Source organism: Alligator mississippiensis, chromosome 1 (assembly GCF_030867095.1).
Source record: "Alligator mississippiensis isolate rAllMis1 chromosome 1, rAllMis1, whole genome shotgun sequence".
Classification (NCBI taxonomy): Eukaryota; Metazoa; Chordata; order Crocodylia; family Alligatoridae; genus Alligator; species Alligator mississippiensis.
Genome location: NC_081824.1, coordinates 147,175,613 through 147,189,812, shown reverse-complemented (window position 1 = coordinate 147,189,812; position 14,200 = coordinate 147,175,613).

Here is a 14,200-nt window from a genome sequence, read left to right as displayed (position 1 = left end):
CACCATAGCGATGCTGGTAGCTCAGGATAAGAAAGAGTCCTAATAATGTGAAAATGAATTTCCTCCTGAACTGGCATGCTATGGGCCCAGTTCAACATACTGAGCTTCCTTGCAAGAGCTGGTGATTTCACAATCACCTGAATCAGGTACGTGACACAGGGGAACTACTGGTATTCTCTGCTTCAGGTCCCTGCTTTGTCATCGGCTGACCTGGCTCCTTCTGCAGATTTCAGCATGATTTTGGTTCTTGTTTGGACTGCTAGAGGCTTTATGAACCATATCATTTTGCAGTTATGGACATAACCTTTGTAAGCTAGAAATAGAACATACCTGAAATATGCCTGGGAGGGATCTTTTAGTGTTTTCCGATGACAGCATTTTGAGACACAAACAGCCAGAAAATCCTTGCTATAGAGTTAGATATGTTAGAAGGATCTGATGATGATACCTTCCTGAGCAGCAGACAGGAAGCTGCATGCCTCCAAACCATTAATTCCTGACAGATGAGATGTTACTTTTCCAATCTGGAAGAGTAATTGTGCCTTTTCAAATGCAAAGCAAATGAGGCCCCTGAAGAAAGGTACATGGTTTTCGGAAATTCATCACTTCCTTGTGAGCAAGATGCAACCGTGGAATGTTGTTTTGACATGTCAGGATTCAGGTAAGCAATGCAGATGCATCCTCCAGATTTCATTCATTTATCTTGCCACATAATTTATAAAGGTGGCCTAATCTAATGGAGCTGTGCAAGGGGAGAGGGTAGTGGAGGATAAGTCCCTGGCCCCACCTCCTGCATAGTTCTTCTGGGTTGTAGCTTGAGGCACAAAGCGATCAAGGCTGAATACCACAGGCTCCTCACTGAGACGAAATGGTGAAGGAGTGAATGGAGCCACGGCTCCTCCCTGTGTCCCTTTTCTTCCTATTGTGTACTGGCTAGTGGAGCTATGTTTTTCTTGTATTTTTCTTGTCCTTGTCAGGGTACTGTTGCTGCTTATTCCCACTAGGTGAAGAAGGTTGCTCATTGGCTTCAAATAGGTCACCAAAAGGTAGAAAAACATCAATCATGGATGAGCAGAAATTGGGCATTTGGGGTAGTGTTGTCAGATCTGACTGCATGCAGCTACTTAAGTATTCAGACACCAACAAAAACATCCTCAAACCCCATTGAAGCATCTGCTAGAAATCTTAAGAGCGTGCATGTTGTGGGTGTATGAACTTCACCGTATAAGTTTATACCAGCTTTGACTAGTGAATGCTAAGATTTGGCATCAGCATTATCCAGAGTGATCCTGCTGCCTCTGGGCAACTAGGGTAGCTTCATCACTGCAGTATCCTGCATCTCAAAGAGAGATGCAGGATGCTGCAGTGGTGAAACTACCCTCGTTCTTTGTGTAACCATGAAAGCAATAAACTCAAAGTGTAAGTTTATATCAGCTTCTAACCCTGGAAGTACTAAAGCACAGTGCAGTATGGGCTGTTACTATGCTGTGTGCGCATGATTAGATTTTGCTGCTATGTCACCGTAGCAGCACGCTATACCAGGGGAGTGTGCTGCTACGGTGATGTAGCTGGTGATCATGTGTAGACCTGTGTGATCACTGTGTTGCCATAGGGCAATGTGTAGACACACCCTAAAAGTATAAATAAAACTTGATTTAAACTTGGGTAAGGTAGGTTGCTCAGTATAAGAGCCTGTTTTCTGTGAAGGAACCCATTCCTTTTAAGGTTAAAAAAAGATTAGCCTGGACAGACACTTGAGAGAAAAGACCTGGATCTGTATGGAGAGGGCATCCCTATGGCTTTGATAGGAAAGAATTGGGAGCTTCAGGACAGGCAAATATGAAAAGGAGCTGGTTCTCTCTCAGAACCCCTTGCAGACTCCTTCTATGGGAGGGCACTGGCTTGTCAGAGGAGCTCAATTCCTCTGACTTCAGAAACGGGTGAGCAAAATCTAACTGTGCACACACAGCACAGTAACAGCCCATACTGCACTGTGCTTTAGTACTTGCAACGTTGCCGTACAGCAACGTGTGGATGTGCCCTCAGTATGCTGCAGCCAATACTGGGTGAGCTCAGTTTGAACACATCCTGGGAACTCTGAAGCTTGGATACTAGGCACTGATATTCACTGATATCCAGCTGCCAAATTTCTGGACTTGTGAGACAATGCACAAGCCAGATGACACAGCTCTGTGGGCCAGATCTGGCTCATGTGCCAGAGGTTGATCACTGGTGGTTTAGGCCATCCCAGAATGGACAATGTACCTAGTTGCCTTATGAATAACTTTACACAAAACCAGCAAAGCCTCTATTTGAACACTGACAAGTTCTTTGTGTAACCATGAAAGGAATTAACTTCTCTCCAAAATGTAGATATAGTATGTTGTTATATATGTTGTGCTCCCTCCTTGTCTGTGCTTCATTGTTGTGAAAATAGATCATCTGATCACAATCTGCAAGAAGAAAATGGCAGATGCAGAATGCAGAGAAACCTAAGAAGGGGACAATGTCACAATAAGATAACAGTAGGGAGATGGACGCTAGAGACATTTTCTGCCCTGTTGTTCAAGACGGCAGGGATTATGGCAGTGACATCCTCATGCTCTCTGTAAGTAAACGACTGTCCATCAAGGTATGAGGAGATGCAGTACAGCCTAACTCTAAGAAAAGGGGGAAAGGCAACAGGGAAAGCCTTTCAGATTTCTGCTAGGATGTCATCCTAAAAATACTTGGTCGGGAAAGGAAGCCGGTCTGCCCTTCCAGAAGGGACTGGCCAGGTCAGCGAGGAGGGAGCAGTGTGTGGCTGGTTGTACAGGCTCATGGCACAGGGAAATGCCAGGGAGGGAGAGGAAGGGAACATTTAACAAAGAGAAGAGAACGAATAGATAGCATGGGAGGAAGAGAATAGGAATGCAGAAAAGCCCCCTGTGATGGATAAGTTTTTTGAGTGAAAAACAAGCATGTGTCTGTATACAGTTCAGGGTGCAGGAAGGGGAACAAGCTTGAGGACATCCCTTAGTTAGTGGGGCTGTGAAGATTTATCCCTGCTGAGTGTTTGGGACATGGCACAGCAAGCTCCATGGGTCCTGATATATCCCTGGAAATGTTGATCCTTAGTTATTTCCTAACTGCATCAAAAGTCAAGAAAAATATGATACAGATTATAGTTGATTAGAACATAATAAAGAAAACAGTTCTAGTTTTCCTGAAGGAATTTTAGGGTCTGGGGGAATTTGGCTACATGGATAGCTTGAGGCCTTGACTTTACTTCCAAAAAGATGTATCTTTTTTACAGGGAGGTCATTTACCTGTGTGATTTGCTTTGAGGTAAGCCACCAATGAAGACAAGGCACTTTTAAGGTTACTGCAAGGTAAATCAGGCAAGATCAGCACTGTTCCCTGTTAGAATTGAGCTCAGCCATCTTACTCATGGGAAAAGGGAAGTGCCTTACTTTCACTGTGATTTTACCTCATTAGAGTTCAAATGCATTAGATAGCCTGAAGTTAAATGCATATATCAATGGGCTTGGTCTGAAGGGATGAGTGCAGAGATAGAAATGGATTCGTGGCTCCCCTGGGCTCTGGTTTGGGAGAAAGATTAGACTGGAGGCTGAATTGGAGACCTAGGGAGTCAGTGGCATTACATTGCCTGGACAGACCAGAGAGGCCAAGAAACAGAAATTAAATCACTGTGTCTTCCAACCTAAAGAGAGCTTTCTCCCAACCCCTAAAGCTGTCAGTCAGAGCCCCAGGAGAGTGCAAGGGATGTCCAAAACCATAGAGATGTTTGGCAGAACCATTGCTCTGAAATCCCAGCAGGAAAAGGAAAATTAGCTTCAGCTTAAAACCACCACAACGACATTCATACTGGAATCAGTAGCAAAGAGCCACGTGGAATTCCCTCATGCTCAATGTGCTCTCTGAATTCATGAGAATACAACCAGGACTAATGGTGAGGGCAGTGGGAGAAAAGCACTTTTACATTGCCCATAAAAGCATAGGCGATGCGTAGAGGGGGGCACAGGGGGCATATGCTCCCCCCCCCCAGATTGGCCTTTGCTAGCTGGGCAGTGGGGATGCTGAGTGAAGCACTGCCCAGTGTCCCCCAACTAAGATTGGTGCTGGTGGCACTGAAAGAAGTGCCAGTGGCCAGAGATGACCCGAACTGGGTGGAAGGCCAGGGCAAATCAGCCGGTGCGGGGCACCACCCCCGGGCAAAAAGAAGCTGGCAGCGAATTCAGTGAGGGGAGGGGATGCTGAGCAGCCAGACATGAAGCTGGCAGCAGCATGGAGTCACCATGCCACTCTGCCCGGCTCCACAGGGCCCCCCAAAGCATGAGGCCTGGGGCGCTCACCCTGATTCGCCCTGCCCAGGGATGGCCCTGCCGGTGGCACTTCTAGTTTTGCTGCCGGTGCTGTGATCAACCACTGGGGGACCTCCCCCCTGGTTGACTATCGGCTGGTGGTGCCCCCCTGACTCTGGAGGCACCAGACACTCATGCACAAAGGCAGCAAGTGGATGATTTTCATGGGGTTATTTGCTTGTTGAATGTGGACAGCAAGGTTCACTCTTCGGCAGTTGTATGAAAAAGTTGTCCATAAGGAAAAAAAACTAAATAGAATCATAGAAAATGAGGATTAGAAGGGCCCCATTTGTAAACATTGATGGCCAGTCCTGACCCAGTGCCCCTCACTCCCGACCTGCTGCCCCTCACCCCCATGCCCCAGCCCTCTAGTGTGTGGGGTAAGTGGGGGGGGAGCCCCAAGCAGCCTCTTGCAGGCTGGAACTCTACTAGCCTGTAAGGGAAAAGCCACGGTTTCCCACATTTTTCTCCTTTGAAGGAAAATCCATTTTTGAAGTTTGTTCACAACCCTTTCATATATTCTTGTGACTCACTTTTGGGTCACAACCCACGGGTTGATCTAGCCCAACCCTCTGCTCAAAGCAGGACCAGCCCCAACTGGATCATCCCAGCCAAGGCTTTGTCTAGCCGAGTCTTGAAAACCTCCAAGGATGGAGATTCAACAACTTTTCTGGGTAGCCTGTTCCAGTGCTTTACTACCCTCCTAGTAAGGAAGATTTTCCTAATATCTAACCTAGACTTCCCTTGCTGCAACTTGAGACCATTGCTCCTCATTCTGTCATCTGCCACCGCTGAGAACAGTCTAGTTCCACCCTCTTTCAAACCCCACTTCAGGAAGCTGAAGGCTGCTATTAAACCCCTCTCAGTTTTCTCTTCTCTAGACTAAATAAGCCCAGTTCCCCCAGCCTCTCCTCAGAAGTCATGTGCCCCATCCCCCCTCACCATTTTTATCACCCTCTGCTGGACTGTCTCCAATTTGTCCACATACTTTCTGAAGTGGAGGGCTGTGACAGGGGTGCCTCTTCTGGAGTCCGTCTATCGGTGACTCCGCCCTCCTGTTATGGGCCAACCGCCCACCTTCTTTCCTGCCATGCCTTGATCTTAATTAATTAATGGATGTTAATTAGTGGGAAGCTGCCCATTTATTGCCCCGAGGCCAGAGGGCTCCATCTGCAGCTCCTTTTCCTCCCCTACACCGCAGCCCAAGCCTCACGGATGATACTGACGTGGTTTGATCTGGGCCTCGTTGTAATTTGGCCCTCTCCTTGTCCTCCCTAGGCTTTCCACAGCCCTACCTCGTCTGTCTTGCTCTGTGCCTTCCTGGTGCTCAGGCTCTCTGTGGCCCGGTCTTGCACTGCGCCTCACCGGCACTCACTGCCCCCTCTCTCTGGGCTTCTCACCACCCCCTCTCTCTGGGGCTTCAACATGATTCAGTCCCTACCAGGGAATACTCCATCCCATAACAGCATCAGGAGCTGGTCATGCAGTCAGTCTTCTCCCCTTCGCTTGTTCCAGCAGAGCTCCCTTCCCCGTTGGCTGCCAGCAGAGAACTGCTCTCCTGGCCTCAGGCCTGGGATTTATGTGGGAGCCAGGTCCTGCCCCTTCCGGTTAGCTGACCAGGTGCAGGTGCGGCCAATTCCCTCCTTAACCAGTTGTCCCAACAACCAGCACCTGGGTTCCTGCCTCTGCTCTGAGAGTAGCAGGCACCTTAGTGTCCTGCTACACACCTTCCCCTCTTAAGGCCCTCACTCACCCGGGTGGGTTCTCTCATTTGTGGGTACCGCTTTGGTCCTGGGCTTCTCTCGGCCTTTCTTCAGTCCTGGGCTTCTCTCGGCCTTTCTTTGGTCACCTGGTAACTCAGGAGGTTTTCAGGCACCTCCTATTCGCCTTTTCCCCAAGGTCGCACCATGTGGGATTTGCTGGGAGTTACCCTGCCACAGGTAATCCCCCCACATTAGCCAGCCTTGGTAGGGTGCCACTTAGGCTTGTCTTTTCTCTACACTTTTAAATGATCGTGAGGATGGCCCCGGGCATGGAGTATTCTTCTGACCGAGATGGCAGGTGCATTACCGTAGTTATTGGGAGTCCGTCTCTCTGCCACCCTCTGTCCTTCTCTGTTCACCCTTTGTAAGATCTTGAACTTCCTTCTCCTGTTGCCTGACTGGCTGACCCTGACTGGAAGGTTCCAGACTGAGAGGGGTCACCCTGCCCCTTAGTAACAGGGTTAGGGTTCCTTGTTACACATCCCCCTCTCTTCTCTCTTGTCTGGGATCCCTCTGTTTCTCCTAGCCCCTCTTCTTCCTTGTATTGTCTTGAGAAGAAATCAGCATTTATATTCTGGGTTCCAGGGTGGTGCTTTACCTCAGATCAATATGGTTGCAGACTAAGGGCCCATCTTGTCAGTCTTGCATTGTCCGTTTTCATGCTCTACAACCAGCATAGGGTAGCATGATCGATCAGCGTGAACCACTGCCCTTATAAATAATATCAAAGTGTTTCAATAGCCCACTTAATTGCCAAACACTCCTTCTCTATCGTGGCGTAACTCCGTTCCGGTGGGTGTAATTTCCTACTTATGTAGGCTATAGGACACTCTTCTCCTCCTTCTCTGAACCAATACTGCTCTAATAGCCACATTTGATGCATCGGTCTGCACCAGGAAAGGTTTATTAAAATCCGGTGTATATAGGAGTGGTTGTAAGCATAGTGCATCCTTCACTGCTCGGATTGCCTTTTCCGCCTCCAGTGTCCATCTCACTTTGGTTGGAGCCCCTGCTTTTATCATCTCTGTCAAAGGTACTACTAAATCTGCTAAGTGAGTGCAACCGGTGGGTTGCGTGCGGGGTACGGGGACCCCAGCCCCAGTGAGGGGGCACTAGTGAAATCAGCCCCAAGAGAGGGGGCGGTGATGTGAGCCCCATTTAAGGGGGGAGGTGTGTGGCAGTGCACGGTGTGTGCCTGCCACTCGCAACCAGTGGGTTGCGTAGCCCCGGTGTGAGGGGGCAGTAGTGAGAGGCCCCGGTGGGAAGGGGACCACCGATGAGGAGCCCGAGAGGGGCGGTACATCGAGCCCTAGTAAAAGGCCAGCACAATGATAGGCCTCGAGGGGGCTTGGTCCTGCGGTAGCAGCCTGAAGGGGAGAGTACCCTCGACTGGCCCATGCTGGGGCCAGGACCAGGATAGTCAAAAGGGACGGGAGCCCACCGCGAGGGACGCCCAAGAGCCGGGGGCCTGGGGTCCCGACTGGCCTTGAAGTGGGCTAGGGCAAGAGGCTGAAGGTTCCGGGGGAACCACACCCGAGAGGGGAAGATAGCTTCGGGGGGGGTGAGGTAGCCCAGTTGACGGCGGAGTGGCCGCCTGAGTAGAGAAGACCATAGTGGGGTCTTGCATAGAAGATTCTGGGGCCCATTGCGGGGGCTGGTGAGGAAGAACACTGTAATGCCATCTGCGAGGCTTGGGCTGCGGTATTAGGGGAGGTCGGAGCCGCAGAGCGCCCCTGGGCATCGGGGCAGTACGAAGGGCAGCCTCCTGCTTAATTATCATCTTAATTGAACTAATCATCATCAAAGGCGTGGCGGGCAAGATGAGCAGGCGGTTGCCCAGAGACAGGAGGGCGGGCCACAAAGAGCTCGGCCCTGAGTAGGCCTGCTGTCACGGTGACAGGCAGGCGGGCCACAGAGTTCAGCCCCGGCAGGCCCCCTGTCACAGTGAGGTATAAACCTTCTATAATAACTGGCTAGCCCCCAAAAAGCCCTCACTTGTTTTTTAGTATGAGGTGCTTGATATCTTTGCAACACCTCCACCTTGCTCAACAACAGTCTCACCTGCCTGCTTCCTACTAGGAACCCCAGGTATTGGATTTATTTTTTTCCTATTGTACATTTCTTCAGGTTGGCTGTCAGCCCGGCCCTTCTCAAGTCTTGTACTACTGCTCTCAGTGCGGTGAGGTGTTCAGCCCAATTCTCAGTGTATATAATAATATCGTCAATGTATGCCATGGCATAACCCCCATGGGGAGCCAAAACTCTGTCTATTAACAGCTGAAACGTACCCACAGCTCCATATAACCCAAATGGCATGCGTCGGAACTGGAAGAGACCTCATGGGGTGGTGAATGCTGTCTTTTCTTGATCTTCAGGCGCTACTGGGACCTGCCAGTAACCTTTTGTCAGGTCTAAAGTGGAAATGTAGCGAGCTTGCCCGATGTTTTCCACCAGTTCGTCCACTCTCAGCATCGGATAGGCATCAAACTTAGCTACTGCGTTCACCTTCCAGAAATCAATACAGAGACGGATTTTTCCATCAGGCTTAGGCACTGCTATGATGGCGCTCCATCAGTCCCTGTGGGATTCACATACGATACCTTTCTCTAGCATCATTGCAATCTCTGCTTTTATGTGGCTTTGAAGTCACTGGGGAATCCGTCTTCAGTTCTCATGGACCACCTGGCCCAGAGGAGTTTTTATCCAGTGTACCACACCCCGAGCTTCCCCAGGAGCTCCCTGGAACACATCTCTATGCTCCCTTACTAGCTCAGCAGCCTGTCTTCTCTGTTCTTCTGACAGTCGCGGGGCCAGTTCTACGTCACCCAGTCCACCTCCCTCTGTCAGCATGGGTCCCAATTCTAATTCCTCGGGATGAGGGGCTAAGTACATACACTCCCGGTCTTCCCACTTCTTCAACATATTAACATGGTATACCTGCTTCTTTTTCTGCTTATCTGTCTGATACACCTCATAGTCCACGGGCCCCACTTGGCGTGTGACTTCATAGGGTCCCTGCCGCCAGGCAAGTAACTTACTCTCGCTGTCCGGCAATAGAACCAACATGCGGTCCCCCACGTTGAACTTCCTTTTCCAGGCACCTCGGTTGTAATGTCTCACTTGTCATTGCTGGGCTTCCCTGAGATTTCCTAAAACCTCATTCCAAGCTGCTTCCAGGCATTCCCGCAGTTGGATCACATATTAGATCACTTTCTGGTCTTTACTCTGCTGTTCTTCCCAACTCTCTTTAATCAGTTCCAGGACTCCCCTTGGTTGCCAGCCATATAATAATTCAATGGGTAAAAACCCAGTTGAGGCCTGGGGTGCCTCTCTTGCAGCAAACAACAAAGGTGGTATCATTTTATCCCAATTCTGAGGACTCTTGACCACAAACTTCTTTAGCATCTGTTTCAGTGTCCGATTAAAACGTTCCACAAGCCCGTCCATTTGGGGATGATACACGGCTGTCTTCAGGTGTTTAAACCCGAAAGCTTTACTTACTCCCTCAAACATGCGTGATGTAAAATTCATTCCCTGATCAGTCAGTAGTTCTCTCGGGAGTCCTACTCAGGTGAATATCTTCAAAAGTTCATTTACCACCTTTGGTGCGGACACTCTCTGCATCGGCATGGCTTCTGGGTACCTGGTTGCATAATCCAGTAAAACTAGTATGAACTGGTTTCCAGTGCTACTTCGGGGAAGTGGCCCCATGATATCCACCACCATCCTCTCAAAGGGAACCTCCACCAGAGGCATCAGAATTAAAAGAGACTTTGGGGGGTGCCTTGGGTTCACTTTTTGGCACACGGGACATGAAGCGCAATACCTCACCACTTTCCACAACAGTCCTGGCCAAAAAAATCTTGCCTGAATGCGGGCTTCAGTTTTGTCCTGGCCCAAATGTCCACCCATAGGGAGCTCATGAGCCACCTTCAATAAGGCCTGTCGATATCGCCGAGGTACCAACAACTGTACAACCTCCCCTCCTTCCAGCTTCCCTTGCTCAATTCAGTATAAGAGGTCGTTTCTTACCTCAAACCTTGGGGTTATCTTCATCAGCTCTGGTTTCAATACCTCGCCGTTTCATTGGGCTAGGTGTTCCTGCAGCGTATACCAAAAATCTGCCTCCTGACTCTTCTCCAACTGGAAATGTTTGTCTTCCCACAAATGTGCGACATCCACCCCTTGTTCAGCCTCTTCCTCGGGAGGAGATTGTTAGGTTTCACCCGCGAATCCCTCAGTGGTCTCCTCTCGCCCCACACCGGCTATCTCTTTTAACAACTTGGGCCAGTCACAGCCCAGTACTACTGGGTAGGGTAGATGCTCGCGACCCCAACTAGCATCTGGTGGGTCTTATTGCCTACTTGTAGGGCGACCCTCACCCTGTCGATTTCGAGGGAGTCCCCACACCAACATTGCACCATTGCACAATCCACTATTTCCCTGTCTTTTGCTGGTAACACGTTGCTCCGCACCATAGTCTGCAGTGAGCCCAAGTCCAGCGTAGCCAATACCCTTTTTCCCTCCATTGTCACTTCCACCAAAAATGCAGGTGGCCCGTCCCCCGCCTCAGAGTCAACTTGGGCTCCATAGCGCACATTCCTACCTGAATCTTTGGTCGGATATGGATGCTTCCGATCACGTTGGCTAACAGTGCCTGTTGTCTTGCGGCTTGATCCAGTAGGCCTTGTACTGTTTGATGTAGCTGATCCAAAACTTGTTGCCATGACTCTGGGTTTGGGATTAGCATCTGTTCTCATTTCTCTCTCCCCATGGACCCAAAGTTTCTTTTCTTCATACAGGCAAACCAGGATCCTATGATGCATACTGCCATATAAAACTTTCCCAGTCAATGCACCATTGTGACAGGGGTGCCTCTTCTGGAGTCCGTCTATCGGTGACTCCACCCTCCTGTTATGGGCCAACTGCCCACCTTCTCGTCTGCCACGCCTTGATCTTAATTAATTAATGGATGTTAATTAGCGGGAAGCTGCCCATTTATTGCCCCAGGGCCAGGGGGCGTTATCTGCGGCTCCTTTTCCTCCTCTACACCACAGCCCAAGCCTCACGGATGATACTGACGTGGTTTGATCTGGGCCTTGTTGTAATTTGGCCCTCTCCTTGTCCTCCCTGGGCTTTCCACAGCCCTATCTCACTCTCTTGCTCTGTGCCTTCCTGGTGCTTAGGATCTCTGTGGCCTGGTCTCGCACTGTGCCTCACCGGCACTTGCTGCCCCCTCTCTGGGGTGTCTCACTGCCCTCTTTCTCTGGGGCTTCTCGCTGCCCCCTCTCAGGGGCTTCTCGCTGCCCTTTCTCTCTAGGGCTTCTTACTGTCCCCTCTCTGGAGCTTCTTGCTGTCCTTCCTCTCTGGAGCTTCTCGATGCCCCCTCTCTGGGGCTGGGGTTCCCACGCTGCTGCAGGTCCCCTATGAGGCCTCTTCTATCCCCTAATAGTCTCACCCAAACCACCAATAAAAACAGCAACCACAAAACACAAGCCCCTGGGCTATAACAAAAAAAATCCAAGCCACCCAGCTAAAACATCGTTCAATTCCTACCAGGGAATACTCCATCCCATAACAGCATCAGGAGCTGGTCATGCAGTCAGGCCTCTCCCCTTCACTTGTTCCAGCAGAGCTCCCTTCCCCCTTGGCTGCCAGCAGGGAACTGCCCTCCTGGCCTCAGGCCTGGGATTTATGAGAGACCCAGGCCCTGCCCCTTCCGGTCAGCTGACCAGGCGCAGGTGCAGCCAATTCCCTCCTTAACCGATTGTCCCGGCAACCAGCACCTGGGTTCCTGCCTCTGCTCTGAGAGTACAGGCACCTTAGTGTCCTGCTACAGGGGCCCAAAACTGAACACAGTACTCCAGATGTGGCCTCACCAGTGCTGAATAGAGGGAAATAATCACTTTCCTTGATCTGTTGGCAACACTCCTATTATTGCAGCCCAGTATGCTGTCAGCCTTCTTTATACCAAGGGCACACTGTTGGCTCATATTCAGCTAATTGTCCACTGTACCCCCAGGTCCTTTTCTGCAGAGATTCTGTTTAGCCAGTTGGTACCTAGCTTGTACCAGTGCATGGGATTGTTCCATCCTAAGTGCAGGACTTCACACTTGTCCTTATTGAGTTCATTGAGGCCGCTTTTTTGGTCCAATCTTCCAATTTGTCAAGGTTTCTCTGAATCCTAGCTCTACCCTCTAGCATATCTATTATTCCCACCAGCTTGGTGTCATCTGTATTGAGCTACTGCACAGTTAATGCCTCATGTAGATGCACCCATTGAATACAGTGATCCAACCAGTTATGTGTCTACCTCACAGCATTCTTATCTAGTCTGTATTTCCTTAAATTGTTAATGAGAATGTCATGGAAACCAGTGTCAAAATCCTTGCTGAAGACAAAGTATATTACATTCGATTCTCCCCCTCCCCCCGCTCCCATGCACAGAGCTTGTCACTTTATCATACAAGGAAATCAGATTGGTCAGGCATGACTCACTGTTGGTGAATCTATGCTGACTGCTCCTGATTTAACATGTACTATCCAGGTCTTGCAGTCACTGAAAACAGGGTTCTTTAATGGGGAAATGTCAGACAACCTTGACTCTAGTTACTACTTCCACCTCCAATTCTACTCTGTGATTAAGTTAACTTTCACGAGACAACCATAGGATGTCTGAGGCAATCCGTCAAAAAAGTCTCCCAGGGTGTCCAGTATGCAGCAAGTTTGCCAGTCCTGTTCCATCTGCTAGTGGGACTACATGGTGACTTTATGTAAGTCATGCATACCAGTGTAGTGAGTGGTTCCTTGGGTCTCATTCCTCCTCCAGAGCTGAGTTCTGCCCTATTCTGGAGGTGTCAATGGCACATTTAGACTATGATGTGGGTTAGATTAGCCTAAAAAGTACAGTGAACAGGAAGGCCCTGACTGTACCTCCTTTTCTCTTGTGTCAGGCTGTATGAGAAAGGTGACACAGAGGTGGCTATTTACCTGCTTGGAAGGCCCTGTGCACCTGTGTTAGGGTATTTGATAGCAGTTCTATGCACTATAACTGGCATAAAGGATTGACTGTGCAGGGATCACTTCCTCCCTGTGTCCTCTCCCTCCAGGTACACCCACTGCAGGGCCAGGCAGAATCTGAAGTAAAAAAAAAAATGGGGAGATAGAGCAATGCTATATTCAAACAAGTAAAGCTCAGGGAGCAAAATCCAGGCTAAAAGTCCTGGACACACCACAGACTTCTGATACTTTAAGTAGTTTATATGACTTCTACTTCCAGCTAGTATCACTGTCTACTGCAGTGCTGTGTGTGGGCTATTTAGCTCTGCTGAGAAGCACAGCTAATCAAACACAGCACAGTGCTGAATGACTGTGGCCATATCATTTCTTGCTTGGCCTGTATCAGAACTAATTGGGGGGCAATTTTTCAAGTTTGGGATCAAGCTTCTACTTCAGAGAGTCCTCAGGGACACTGGGACACAGCCCTGAAATTCAGGACTGTCTTGGAAAACAAGGGATGATCTGTCACATTACGCTTACAGGTAGAAAACACATACTGTAGGCCAAATTCTGCCTGAGTTACATCTGGGAAACTCTGCTATAGGTAATATGGTTACATGAATGTAAAGAAGAGGAGAATTGGGCTAGCTGTGCATGGATTTAATTCCACATGGGTTTTTTCATTTACATTTTCTGTATTCCAAGCCAAATTTGCCAAATCAAATTCTAAATCCATGAGTCAGAACAGAACCGTAAGTGGCCCTACTACCGGCAGACATCCTCCACCCTCACCAGGGGCTTCAGATGTTTCCAAATCCTTTGGTGGGCATCCTACTTGTGGGCCCAAGCCCGGAGGCTTGGGGTTCAGATGCCCCCGAGTTTTGCTTGCCCTCAGCCATGTGGCTGCAGGAGCAAGCTAGGGAGGAGTCTCCCCTTTCCATAAAGTGGGTATAAAGCCAAAACCTTCCCACTCCAGCAGCTAAGTGGGAAGTTTACTCTATATTACCTTGGCAAGTACTATCCCTGTGCCAGGAGAGTGGTCTTCCCTGGGTGTGACTAAGAAGACCGCCTCAG